This window comes from Amphiura filiformis, chromosome 18 (genome assembly GCF_039555335.1).
Source record: "Amphiura filiformis chromosome 18, Afil_fr2py, whole genome shotgun sequence".
NCBI classification, from domain to species: Eukaryota; Metazoa; Echinodermata; class Ophiuroidea; order Amphilepidida; family Amphiuridae; genus Amphiura; species Amphiura filiformis.
In genome coordinates, this window is record NC_092645.1 from 47,747,770 (window position 1) to 47,761,894 (window position 14,125).

At 36.6% G+C, this 14,125-nt stretch overlaps 1 protein-coding gene across 1 annotated transcript in view; it reads left to right on the top strand.

Moving 5' to 3' along the window:
- LOC140139194 (uncharacterized) overlaps positions 1-14,125 on the top strand; it is an 893,593-nt gene that overhangs the window by 223,227 nt on the left and 656,241 nt on the right. The gene's annotated exons all lie outside the window — the stretch shown is intronic.

Consider the following 14,125-nt stretch of genomic DNA (forward strand, 5'->3'; position numbering starts at 1 on the left):
TTTCACCCCTCTTTCATACCACCTATGTTCTTTATCAAGCACAATAACGTCCTTGTCCTCAAAGTTGTGTTTGGCTGCTTTGAGGTGCGTGTATAGACGAATCCAAATACACGCATTCCTACACCTGACTAGCAGCCTTTAGTTGGGTAGCCGTCGCCTACAATGCACTCAAAATGTGAAATGATTCGGCCTTGGCGGAAATTTTAAACTGCATTCCATCACCCGTTTTACACCTTCCGCGAAAACACAGGCAGACAAAAGAATAACACAATACAGTTCCTTCGACAAAACACACAGCATGGTCTATTCGCTGTTGAAGTGACATAATAATCGGATTAACTACACGCGGTATCTATGCATTGATGTACTTGCGAACAAAAGGACTATGTGTATGAATAGATACGACGGGATTACCTGCGGAATTATCTCCATTATATATATTATTAGCTATTATTCTATTATCCCTCCTCGTCCTTGCATCTTCTCTAGGTGATAGGCGGCTTTTATTTGCACAATTGGACGCTCAAGGCACCAGGTTGGTGCTAGCTACCCAAAGATGTCCGACCAAATCCTGACCATGACTTGGCTACTTGGATTCGTCTATAGCGCGGAGTCGTTAAGCCCTGTTGAACTGGGGCGACGATGTTGGTACATACGCATGTGGAGAGGTTGTTTTGTCTCTCCTATGTAGTAGTTCTCACAGTCCGAATCCTGGCAGTTAATTGCATAAACAATGTTGCTTTGTTTGCGTTGAGGGACCTTATCCTTCGGATGGAATAACTTTTGTCTCAGAGTGTTGCAGGGTTTTAATGAGACGGGGATCTGGTGCTGTCCAAAGATCCTCTTTAACTTCTCAGAAACACCTGATACATAAGGGATGGTAATACCGAACTTGCGTGTGCTCGAAGAGGTGGTAGAAGATTGTTTGGCCGATGTTTGGTCCTTTTGCGGTTTCAAAGCTTTTTGGAACGTCCAGTCCTTGTACCCACAGGTACCTAAGGCCGACTTCAGATGTTCGCGTTCACCAGCTTTGGCTTCTTCCGTTGACGGGATGGTTTCCGCTCGGTGAAAGAGCGTTTTGATCACCCGAGTTTGTGGATAAGTGGATGATGGGAATCAAACAGTAAGTATTGGTCCGTATGTGTGGCTTTTCTGTATACTGATGTTGAGAGAGTGTCGTCTGCCTGAATTTTGACCAAACAATCAAAAAGGGTAACTGGTTATTGTCCGCACCTTCTTGGGTGAACTTGATATTGCTGTCAACAGAGTTAATGTGATCAAAAAACGGGTCTAGTTCGCTCTCTTAGATCTTAACGAGAGTGTCATCGACATATCGGAACCAATGCGACGGTGAACTACCACTGTAAGAGTCTAGTGCAGTCTGTTCAAAGCGTTCCATGTAAAGGGTCGCGACAATTGGGGAAACGGGGACCCCATCGCACATCCATGATTTTGTTTGTAAAATTTCCCTTCATACACGAACTCGACAACTCTCGTGTGACGTCACTTCTACCATCGTGACGTCACAGGTCAAGAATACAGAGCCAATTCAAGATCAGTCGGCCTGATGATGCATCACGGATATGACGTGATACCGTAGCCATCATAAATAGTAAATTGAATAGAATTGTAATTTAGTACAAGTATTTGATCTACCTGGATGATTGATAATATTCATAAATACATATTAAATTGAGTACTAACAAGCCTGGACTAATACCATTTTGTTAGTACTCAATTTAATTTAATTTAGAAACCTGCGGTCTGCAGTTGACACCCTCGCGGAGACAGTTAAGTACCTGTTCAATGCCATCAACTGGGGAGATAATAATCTGTCATTTCGTATTGTACTATAATGTTTTGATTTGTTTACGTGAACTCTTCTTGGAAGAAAGCCGCTGACAAACAATTCTATAAACTTCTGCAGTATGAATTTAAAGAGCAGTCCGATAGCTGTACTAATGTGGATTTTATGGCTTGGCTGTGCATATTAGTATTCTTACAACCCAATAACAATTCGAGATGTACAAAGACTTTGCCAGCCTAAAATAATTGTAGCATAATGATGGTATAGCAACTCTACATGTTGTGAGTTTGGAAATAAAGGTGATTTGATTTGAATGGTCTTGTTCTCATTCATTGTGTAATATGCCTACATGAAATTCGTTTCTCTCCTATTAGTGAAAATAACGTCATAATAATTCGTCGCCCCGAGACATAGTGGCGTATCAGCCATTTTTGACAAAATGAGTTAAGATCAGTTTCATAATCTATGTATAAAGCTCTACATTCTGACAAACTTTCAAGAAATGCATGTCATTAATTAATAAAGTATTATCACTAATTAGGTTTGGCATATCTCACTCAATGGAATTATTGTGTACAACATTCCCCTTGTTTTGGGCGACATAGTGGCGTATCAGTGACATACGCCACTATGTCGCAAATATGTGACATACACCACTATTTTGGTATATCGCGGCTGTGTGGCCAATATGGATATGAATTCAACTATTATTCGACACACTGGCGTATCACGTGTCGTATGTCAATTTTGAATGGAGAATAATTTTTCAAAAAAATTGACATACTGGCGTATAAGTTTAATGACTAATTACAATTAATTGGTGAATGACAACAATGTATTTTATACATTAAATGTAACTTAAATATTTATATTTTCATATCCATTCAAGAAAAGGGGACATTTTAATCGAGGCAATGTATGACAAACGGTTTAACAGTTATAAAAACTTCAGATGCGATTATCTCATAATGGCCATTTTCGTGATACGCCACTATGTCTTGCGGGCGACGAATTTGAAGGGTTAAACCACCTGTTGACCCAGTGACAAAAAGTGTTTTAGGGGGACGCGTTAGCTTTCGTTTGATATAAATTCTGATTGGATGAAGGGAACACTTGAGGTTTCGACAAAAACCAATAATAGAGGCCCATTTTTCAGCTAGAAGTTCCACAGCTCTTATATTGCTATGCACTCAGCCGTGGAGTGTAATCAAAGGCTGTGTGGAGACATTCACTGCTTGCATGAGACCTCTTGGACGAAAATGTGTGCTCAGGTGTATCGAGGTGGAAAATGTGCGCATGATGGTTTATAAGAGAATCATTTTTGTTTAGAAACCTTTCAAACAATATGTTTAGCGGTTAGTGGTTCTTTTTTTGATGAAAATGCAGAACTCGAGCAGCGAAAGAATGATCGAATTAACCAGACATTGTGTTGCTTTATCAGACAAGTAAAGTCGAATAATGTGCATCTGTCCAAACCAATAGACGAGCTCGTGAGCACCAGCCACGCATGTTTTTAAAAAGAATAACCCACAGTGTGAAAATCGTCATGTCTTTTCGAATACCCACCTACGGAAGCGTCTAAGTGTCAGGATAAGATAATTATCTTGCCATGTCGACTTATTATCAACATTTAATATGTCAACATGACGATATAAATTATCTCGCCAAGACAACTCATCAAAATATGTAAATCATAAAATGTCAAGATAAATTATCATGACAAGTCGACATGTTTTTGGTAAGTTGGCTTTGCGCATTAATTCATATTGTCATGTTGACATAATGCTGATAATAAGTCGACATGGCAAGATAATTATCATGCCAAGTCGTGGCACGAAGACGCTTCCGTACCCACCATTGTGCCTATGTATAATCTTGGTCGCAGCCGGATTGTGCTTCTTCCTCACTAAATCAACTGTTCAGCCATTAAGGCAAGAATGTGATTTTTTCCAAGAAACATATTATGTGTAGTAATGAGACTTGGACTTTATCATTAGTTACAATCGGGGCCTATGTGGTCTTCCCAACTTTGGGTTCAAAGGTCTTCAAGGAGGTATTTCCAGTACACATCAAAATAGCTTCACATTACTTCTTTTTCTATACATAGCATGGTATAAAGGTATCTTCACATATGTTATGTTTAATGACATGCAAGGATCAAACAGGGCTGATTACTGAAAGTTCAGGTTTGCTGCATATGATGTGTTTGGACCATCAGAATAATGCCACATCAATGCTCTAGCATTAGGTTCGTAAAGAATTGTAATCAGATATGGTTTAATCATGTTAATCATGGGGAGGAGTATGTTTTGGGGTCAAATGAGGTAAAATTCGTAAAAAAAAAAAACTTCGGTTGATTTGATTTCAATTCTTCTCGGTCTTGCATTGTTACGTGCACGTTTGTTTCCAAGAATAGCGACGTCATAATAATGCGAAAACATGCCATGGGGTGCCCTTAACTCTTGAAGTGCCTAAATTGAATTACAATAATGTCAACTTTGAAAACACAAAATAGAAAGCATTTGACAAATCGGTTAGTACAATCGTACCAATGCTGTCATAAGCTACTGCTACTAATCGGTGGTTACTATCTATCAGGATGTGAGTATCTGTCTTTCATTATTTTGTAATTGAATACAATTTTGCTCGAATTGAACTTTTTCTTTATTCTTTTAAATCAACTTGTTAGAATAACAATGATGGCAACAAGTATACGCATTTGCAACGTCGGCGTATTAAAAAGTAAGTGCGCATGTTTACAGTGGTCACCGTAAATATTACAATTTTTAACTTTGCTTTTCTATTAGCGATGATGTCAGAAGTATCGGAGATTACATATATCGACTGATATAAGAGAAAACTGACGAAACCGACGGAGTATTATCAGAAGTCTCCGTATGTTACGTCTATGCCGAGTGTCTATGTTGCTTTTTGCTCCTGCCAGCTTAACAAAATATTTAATACCATAACGCTTTTGCTAGCATTTATGACTTATAATATCCGAAATGGACATCAATTCATCGAATTTCTCAACGACGACTTCTTCAGATGTGATTACCAAGCCGTATGAGTATATTTTGTATTACACTACGCTATCAGTACATTTCTTCATCTTCGTCTTTGGTATTTTAAGCAACTCAATTTATTGTACTGTGATAATTCGGTTTCCTCGGCTTCGCACCTCATTCAATGTTTTAGCCTTTGCTTTATCGGTGGCAGATTTTATAGGTTCGTCGGTCTCGATACCACTAGCGAACATATTAGTGAGACACCATCACAGGACGAAGGCGTTTGACACACCTGTTTGTGAAATGAACATTTTCACTATGAACCTTTTCAAATGGTTTGCCATCTTCATTATGACAGAATTAGCAATTATACGCGCTAAATCTGTTTTTTCAAAGCGTGTATGGCATATGTCCATATCAAAAATAAAACTACTAGTTGGCTTTAATATTTTAGTAGTGGTGCCGTTTTCAATCTATCGGACTTTTTTCTCGAAAAATAATGTGTGTAACCAAAATGTCAGCAGCGAAGATAACCATAATACGCTGGTAAACACGGCCGTTTTTATGGGACTGTTTTTCTTTATCTTCTTCGGCTATGTAGTGTTATCGGTTGTAACTAAAAAACGATCCGCAGCGTTGTCGCGCAGAGATCGTGGTAGTAAGCGGTACGAGATAGCTACGCTTCGAGCAAGTGCTATTATAGTTGGTTCTTACATCATTTGTCATTTACCATACGCCACTTACACGGTGCTGATCTACTTTGGAGTTCTTACTCGATCATACTACACGAATGCTTTTGTCACCTCGATATTCTTGTTAACTTGTGTGATCGATTCACTTATTCTTTCCGTGTCTTCGTTGGAATATCGTAAACACGTCCGGTTATTACTGAAAATTAAAATGCCCAAACCACAGGTTGTTAACATATAAGGTGGCAGCTTTTGAAAATATTTTCATCAGCAGTCAGCCGTACCCCATATGATATACCAGAACAGAACACAGTCGGTGACACAGCCTGTGGAATCACATATTTTGACTATGGAATGTCCAATCATTATGACAGACTTAGCAGTTGGTTCTTACACCACTTCACATTCTCCAAATGACCTACACGTTGGTGACGTACTCTGGACTTCTTAATAATCAAAGACACTACACGAATGATTTTGTAACCACGATATCCTATACTGCGCCAATAAAGTATCCTTACACTTGGAAAAATAATCACAATATCAAAACTGAACAATATTGGGGTCAATTTGTTTTTTTAATAGATGTACTATCTAATCCTGGACATTATGATACCACATTGAATCCGATGTGACCTCAAGAAGTAAAGTTACAAGCAATTGAATAGACAAAGGTCCAGTTTTAAAAGTAACAAACTGGCCTATAAAAGGCGCAAAAAGATTCCAACAAGCGCAACAAAGTGACAACACAATTTCTTCAATGAAGCGTTATTTAAAGCAGATTTTATTTCAGTTTTTACTTCTCTGTACTTTTCATAACTTAGATTTTGTTGTCAGTTCTTTTGTTTCAGTTTTCTTTTGTTCCTGTTTGTTTTAAATTAAAACCAAACGCATACATTAGCCATTCACCACTCTCAAACCAGATGTCTAGTCTGTGGATTTTTGAATAGGCCAGTTTGTCACTTTTAAAACTGGACCTTCGTCTAGTCAAATGCTTGTAACTTTGCTTCTTGAAGTCACATTGGATTCAATATGGTGTCATAATGTGCAGGTTTAGATAGTGCATCTATTAAACAAACAGATTTACCCCAATATTGTTCAGTTTGGAAATTGTGATTATTTTTCCAAGTGTAAGGATACTTTATTGGCGCAGTATATTTAACTTATGTGGTCGATTCTCTTATTCTTTCTGTGTCTTCTTCGGAATATCGTAAGAACGTTCGGTTTATATTGCTGGACAGCATGCTACCATATGATGACGGATTTTAAAAATATTTTAATCAGCATTCAGCGATACCATTTTTGCTACACCAGAACAGAACCCAACCGGCATTTTCCCTATGAAACTTTCCAATCATGATGACAGACATAGCAATTATATGACATCATCTGCCATTCTCAAAATGCCTTTTACACGTTGCTGATCTACTCGGAAATTCTTACGCGATCAAACTACATGAATGCTTTTGTCATTGCTTCATTTCAAATATTGAGTTTTAGTTTTGGTTTTGGTTTTGGTCACGTGGTTTCCTATTGTCCTGCCTAACCACTTGAATCACAAGATATCGAACTCATTGTTTCTACCTTTTGTTTAAAACTAAACATTTGTGACAGGTAGTTTCGGTTTTGGTTTCAGTTTCTTATAAGTGGTGTAACGAATAAAATTACACGATTTTCGAGTTACCTGATCTAAGTATACAAAAGAAATGTTTAAATTTCGCAGTGCAATATTCACGAGCAGAGAAGTCGAACAAAGCAGTCTACATTTGAAAGCATTGATTTAGTTTGAAAGCATTGACTTGAGACTACGAAATAGCCTAAGCTGATTTCAGTGTGAAAATATATAGACCATCGAAATATGTCCACAGACATTACAATAGTCACTTGACAGATTATGACTTCAGTGATATAAACACTATTATACATAACTCTATTTATGTGCATGTCACATGACGGAAGATCAATATCATAGAAAGCTGGTTTAAACTGACTTTTATTCAATTTATTTATTTGGGAAGAGAGAGAGAGAGAGAAAAAAAAGAGATCGACAGGGAAAGGGTGTGTGTGTGTGAGTGTGTGTGGGGGGGGGGTAAGGGTAAGGGAGAAAGAGAAACAGAGGGGAGAGAGCATTGGAAGTGGGAAGGGAAGGGGGGGGAGAGGGGAGCTCAAGAGTGGAGTGGAATAATAGGGAAGAGTCGATATCGAGTGTGGGGAGGGGGAGGGAGGAGGTTATATATAGGTGGCGGAGGAACATAGGTAAGAGGTATGGGTTGTGCTTTCCGGGGAATAATCTAATTCATAATCAAATCATCTACATCATCATGCATCGTTTATATTTCAGACAAATAAACAAAACACCCCCCCCCACCCCCTTAATATATGCACATGATTTCTACATGCAGGCCTAGGCCTCGTATATATCCATCATTTATGTCTTAACGATGTCTATGCATAACTTATCAAACGAATCTGGGAATTCGGGTGTAATTTTATGGTGTCATGGAAGTGTGCCACCTACGGCAGAGAGCATCAAAAGTCGCCCGCGTTGATAGATATCGATAATGAAAATGTTAGCACAATAGGCTATTATATACGTATGGTTATAGGCCATTATACTTTTGATTATATATACCCTCTTGTGTCCTCCCAGCACAATAGTATTATGATTGCATACCAGTTCATCTCCACATTTTAATCCCTTGATTTTTGGTTTCTGAACAATAGAGAAACCAAAACTATATATTTGAAATGAGGGATTGTGTGATCAATAATGCACACATGGTTCTTGCTGAAATGTTATCTGCGTAAACCGCATGTTGCAACTATTTAGGGCGACAGCTTTTGATAATATTTGAACTTTTTCACACTTACTACTGTAAATATGTAATTGGTCGAATCCAACGAAAAGTGTACACGGCATGTTAAGGGCCATAACTTAAAAGTATTAAGGGATCTAAAATGAGCGTTTATTGCGTTTCGATAGTATTTTTTGTGGCACATGAGAGCATCTCAAACCTATCGAATTGTATTCTGAATACGAAGCATGTCTTTCTGATATCAAATAATTTTCATTTTTTGAAAATCACAATATAATACAAATTTTATGACAAATTATAAACATTTGATATTTTTCGAATTTTTGATATATAACAGTCCTCGAAGTAAATTATATAAATCTAATGATATATTCTTAAAGTGTATGTAGCAGGGAGGAAAAGCCGACGGTCAATTGAAAATTTTGACCTTTCATATTGAAGATATGGATTTTTTCCCCAAAAGACCTAATTTTTTTGGTGTTTTGGGAAAAAAATCCATATCTTCAATACGAAAGGTCAAAATTTTCAACTGATCGTCGGCTTTTCAACCCACCTACATACACTTTAAGTATAAATCATCAGATTTATTAAGTTTACTTCAAGTACTGTTAAATATCAAAAATATCAATTTTTAATGATTTGCCATAAAATGTGCATTAAATTGCGAATTTCAAAAATTCAAAATTCAGAATGACATTCTTCGTATTCAGAATGCAATTCGATATGTCTGATGTGCTCTAATGTCCCAAAATAAATACTGTCCAAACGTTCATACCCCAGCCCTTAATCAATTGGCATTCGTTTTTGTATTGTGTTTATTCGCCTTGATCATACGCTTCGCGCCATATATAATAAGACCCCCTTCTGTGAAAAACTTTGACACAGAGACCCCAAAACATGCTATTTTTACCCATTTTTTCAAAATATTTCTTAAAATATTTTTAAAAAACATCTAAATCAGTTATGAAAAGAAGTCATTGGATTGAATCTAAATTGATTTCCTGAAAGGTGTGTATTCAAAGATTGCCTGTTCAATTTTTCACATATTTGTACATAATTATGAATTTTTGTGATAATTTTTGAGTGGTATTTTTTTACATTACCTACGAATACAATTTTTCATAGCACTATATATATCTTTAAAAAATGGAAATCACTAATAAATGTGCAATTGATACAAGCTTTGATATGTCCAATACTGAAATGCATTGAATTCGGACATCTTTATTATTTTGTTTAGCTGCCAGAAATTCTAATTGGCACAAAGGTAGGTTTGGTAAAAAATATGCATTACCTCCGAATACATGTTAAAAGCTGTGCCATTTCCACAAAGTGAGAGAATAGTAAACAATAGTTCAGCAATAGGTGCAGGGTAATACACTCTTTATTTCTACCAAGTTTCAATAACCTGCGTTTAAATATTTCTGAGATGTCAACAATAAAAGCAAGTATTCGTAGGTAAATTTCGGTAACCGAATGTTACCTACGAATACACTTTGACATCCATGACAGTATTGTGAAACACCGCCATTCATGCCAATGCCCATATTGGTACATAACGAAGGCCTGTATGTTTGCTATCAAATCATATGTCAATGAAAGTTGCGAATTCACATACATACCCACCATGCAAAACTGAATACGGCTTAATTGGTGAAAAATATGTACTGAAATAGACGACGGTCTGCTCATTTGAAAGAAAAATCAGATTCAAAGAAGATTAGAAGGGATAAATACTTGGATTTGTCAACTGTCATGTGTGCTTCATTTTATGTTTACCGACCTTCTGGTTTCTGAGTAATTTGTGTCCAAATTGATTTATTCGAAGGTAACTTTTGACGTTTTCGCTAAGGTTACCTACGAATACCATGGAAAAAACGATTGTTCTCATTGTCTCATGATCTAGACAACACATTGATGGACCCTGGTATAAAGCTAATTGTAGTTGCCCTCAAACGAAAGGCCACAAGACGTAACTGACTCCAAGATGGACTTCACAAGTCTGCAATAACGGTATTAAGCGATTTGTGTGCAATTAAGCAAATTAAAGTCCCTTTAGTGCCTTTGTTTCTTACTTCAATCCTCTTTCAACCGCTGTGAACCGACATTATTAATACATGATAGGGTCTAAAGTATCAATAAACGCACATAAAGAAAATAATACATTCAACGTGCTTTATAAAATGAAGTTTTGATTGCGATATCCACCAAAAGTCTAATTCTTACCTACAAATACTGAAATGTTACTTACGAATACAGCATAATACATGACATGTGTAATGAAGTGTCCCTACCAATGGAACTTAATTGTCAAAAACTTTAAGCGGTACCCCAGGACACTATTATTACCCACATACGGATTCATTCAACAATTATTTATTATGTAAAATTGCTGATTAACTACTTGTATATCAAAATGAAGTGGTCAAAATCTTGCTAAAAGCATCAAAAAATTTTGATCTAAGGTAATATCATTTATTCATTTGGACGTACCATCTGAAAGAGATCTAAAAACTACCATTTTATTAATTCATTACCATAATAGCAACATTTAAACCTATAAACTCAATATAGATATTGTTAAATCGCTCATGTTACCTACGAATACCCGGGTTTTCTTCACCTTTTCGTTGTATAAAGCGTTAGGTGTATGCGTATAATTCCTAACATTCTTGAAAACATATATCATACTCGTTCTTATACAATGTGTAAATTGATTCATACTCATTTGATAAATAAAATACAGAAACTGTCCTAAACTTCATTTACAAAAATAAACTAGCATAAATTGACTAAGATCATATTGATCGCGTTATAAAAATAAAAACAAATATTTTCTGGTTGAGTTAGCATTTTCCTGACACCCTGTGATCTACATTACACGAAAAAAGCGTTAATGGGAATATTCCATTTGTTTTAGGTTGATTAGTATTGCGATAGTGAAAGCATCCTAGTGGTATTCGTAGGTAACATTGGGTTTTGATATCACATTTACTATCACACGTCCTGGATTTATTTTTCAAGATTAGTAATGGCACTTTTGGCTCCTATAAGGCCAATATATCATTAATCAATGGGCAAAAGGAAAACATTGTGGAGACATTTTTATTTCGGACTTTTATTTTTGGCCCGTGGACACTTTTGGTTGGATTCGACCAATTAAATAGTCACCAATATAAGTCATGTTATTGTTGTGGCAGTCATTCTCCTAGACATTGTGTCATCTCGAGTAGGCCTATGGCGGTGACGGTAGTTGCGCATTTTGTTGGTCGCAGTATCGAGTCGCGTACGTTAGCCTAATTCCAAAGAGTGTACGCAGAAAGACATTCTGTTGGCACGCTTGCGGCGCAATGACGTTAAATCACTTATGTCACTGGCTGGCGAACTCAAGGTGACACAAAATATTACATTCTTACCAACGAATGCCATCAACTAGCAAGATATTTCATTTGATATTTTAATATATTGTAATGCTGTGAATTGTTTACCTGGACCATTCTTGGAAAAAAGCTGCTTACTATTATGCCAACAAACAAGTGCTGTATAATATGTAAGAGTAATCTGATACCAGTATTAAAGTTGATTTGTGGCTCTACATGATTCTTACAACTCAATATTAATCCAACAATTCGAGGTGTACTAAGATAATCCCCTTCCCCTCCTGAAAAACTGATGATACAGTTCTTTCAGGAACACCCTGTACATGTATGTGAGAGTAATATGATACTTGAGTGTATTAAAGTTGATTTGTGGCTCTACATGATTCTTACAACTCAATATTAATCGAACAATTCGAGATGTACAAAGATAATTCCCCCTGATAAACTGTAGCATAAATAATGATGATAATGATGATAATAAAAAAAAATATCTGTGTTGTGAATTTGAAAATAAAGGTGATTTTATTTGAACGGTGTGTTCTTGTTCTTTCCTTCGTTTCAAGTCATAAGTTTTCATTTCTCTGTTGCTCAGAAACCAAAAATCGAATTAAAGCGAATTAAAAAGAGGACAGAACTTGTCTGCAATCCTAACATCTAAAGCTAAATCTATACTACATAGCTGAGCGACAGCGATTGGTTTTTATCCAATGAGGTTGAACGCTTTTTGTGTTGGCAAAGGCGCCACTACCTCATTGGTCACCAACCGCTTTAGATAGAGTGACATAGTATTAGATTGAACTGTGTAGAGAGGAACATAAGAATTAATAGCTCATGATTGTACTAAGCAAATCACTTTTGTAATCTTGGTGGAAATATTCGATGGTCTCTATTTTTTCACAGGTAAATAAGCCTATCATTATTTCGAAAACGAATTCACTCTTTCAAATGTGGATTGAGTTGTTCGACTTCTCTGCTCTTGAATATTGCACTGCGAAATTTAAAAACTTCTTTTGTATACTTTGATCAAGGTAACTTCAAACCTGATTTCCTCCGGTCACACGATTATGTAAGAAACTGAAATGAAAACCGAAACTTTTTTCTACAAGTTTTAAGTTTCTAAGGAAGGGTACAGACAAAGGTATTGGTAATGATGTCAGTCAAGAGAGTAGGCAGGATAATAAGAAACCACGTGATCAAAGCCAAAACCTATACCAAAACTTATTATTTGAAACGAGCGATGTTTCAATACACGGACCTTTAGTTACTAGGAATGCAACGTCGAAATAATTCGAGGGATTGATCACTATCATGACTATGGGGTGCCCTTAACCTGTCAAGCGCTTTGTCAAAGTACGATAACGTCAATCCTAGCGCCACTTGTATTAAGCTGTGATTCCTCACTACGATAAAACTACACAGAGATAGTTTGCTGATTGCTCTGCCCATCAAATTTAGCATTTCCTAACCAAAAGACAAGCATACTGTATGTTTCAAAAATAAGTGTGAAAATAATCCACTTCTTTTCGAATGGGCTATTTAAAAAAAATAGATGCACACCCCAGAGGAGTTCAGATTTCCAGAATTTTTGTCCAGTTGTGATTGTTGGAAATCCAGACTTTTCAAGTGTCTAAAGCCAACAAAATAATCCAGCAGAAAAAATAGTTTAAACGCTCTATTGGACATTTCTGTGATTTTTCAATCATTTAATCAAGTAACATTGGCTACTGGAATTCCAGTTGTTTTCAGAAAGCTAACTTGGAAATCCAGGCATTTCATTTATTGAAATGTTCCTCCTCTTTTGGGGTTGTGCACTTATTTCTGGAATAGTCCAATGCCCAGTGTACTTCGGATATATGAGCTTTTATAAATACACACGTGATCACCTCCGCGCTGCCATTACAGGTAGTAGACAGTAAGTCTCGAATTGACCTTCTACATAGCGGTTGGTATTTCTATAACGTGAGACTATTGTGCAGCAAAATTGTCTATTTTGTTCAAATTTGTGATTATATTGTTAACGTTTCCGTCGTTGAATATTTCACAATAGCCAGTGAGCGCCAGCGACCCGAGTGGTAAAGACGCTCTACAGTGAACTATAAACATTTTTTTTATAATTCATTATTAGACCTTTTAATGTGGTAAATTATCGGCTTTGCTGGATGAAAACACACATTTCCACCATTTTGCCTTAAAATAGTGGATTACATTCAAATTTACAAACACATCCGGAGATAGTCGCAGAAGTACCGGCGTATGAATCTTGTCTCCAAAAACGGGCATGTGAATGATCACATAGACCTTAACTGAAGTACGTTTTAATTGACTCTTCTATTTGAAATCCATGCACCCTCTGTTGAAGACCTGAATCTCCCAGGGTGACAATGGAGTCACCCATTTAGGTAATCCCTTTTGAAATTCACTCTCC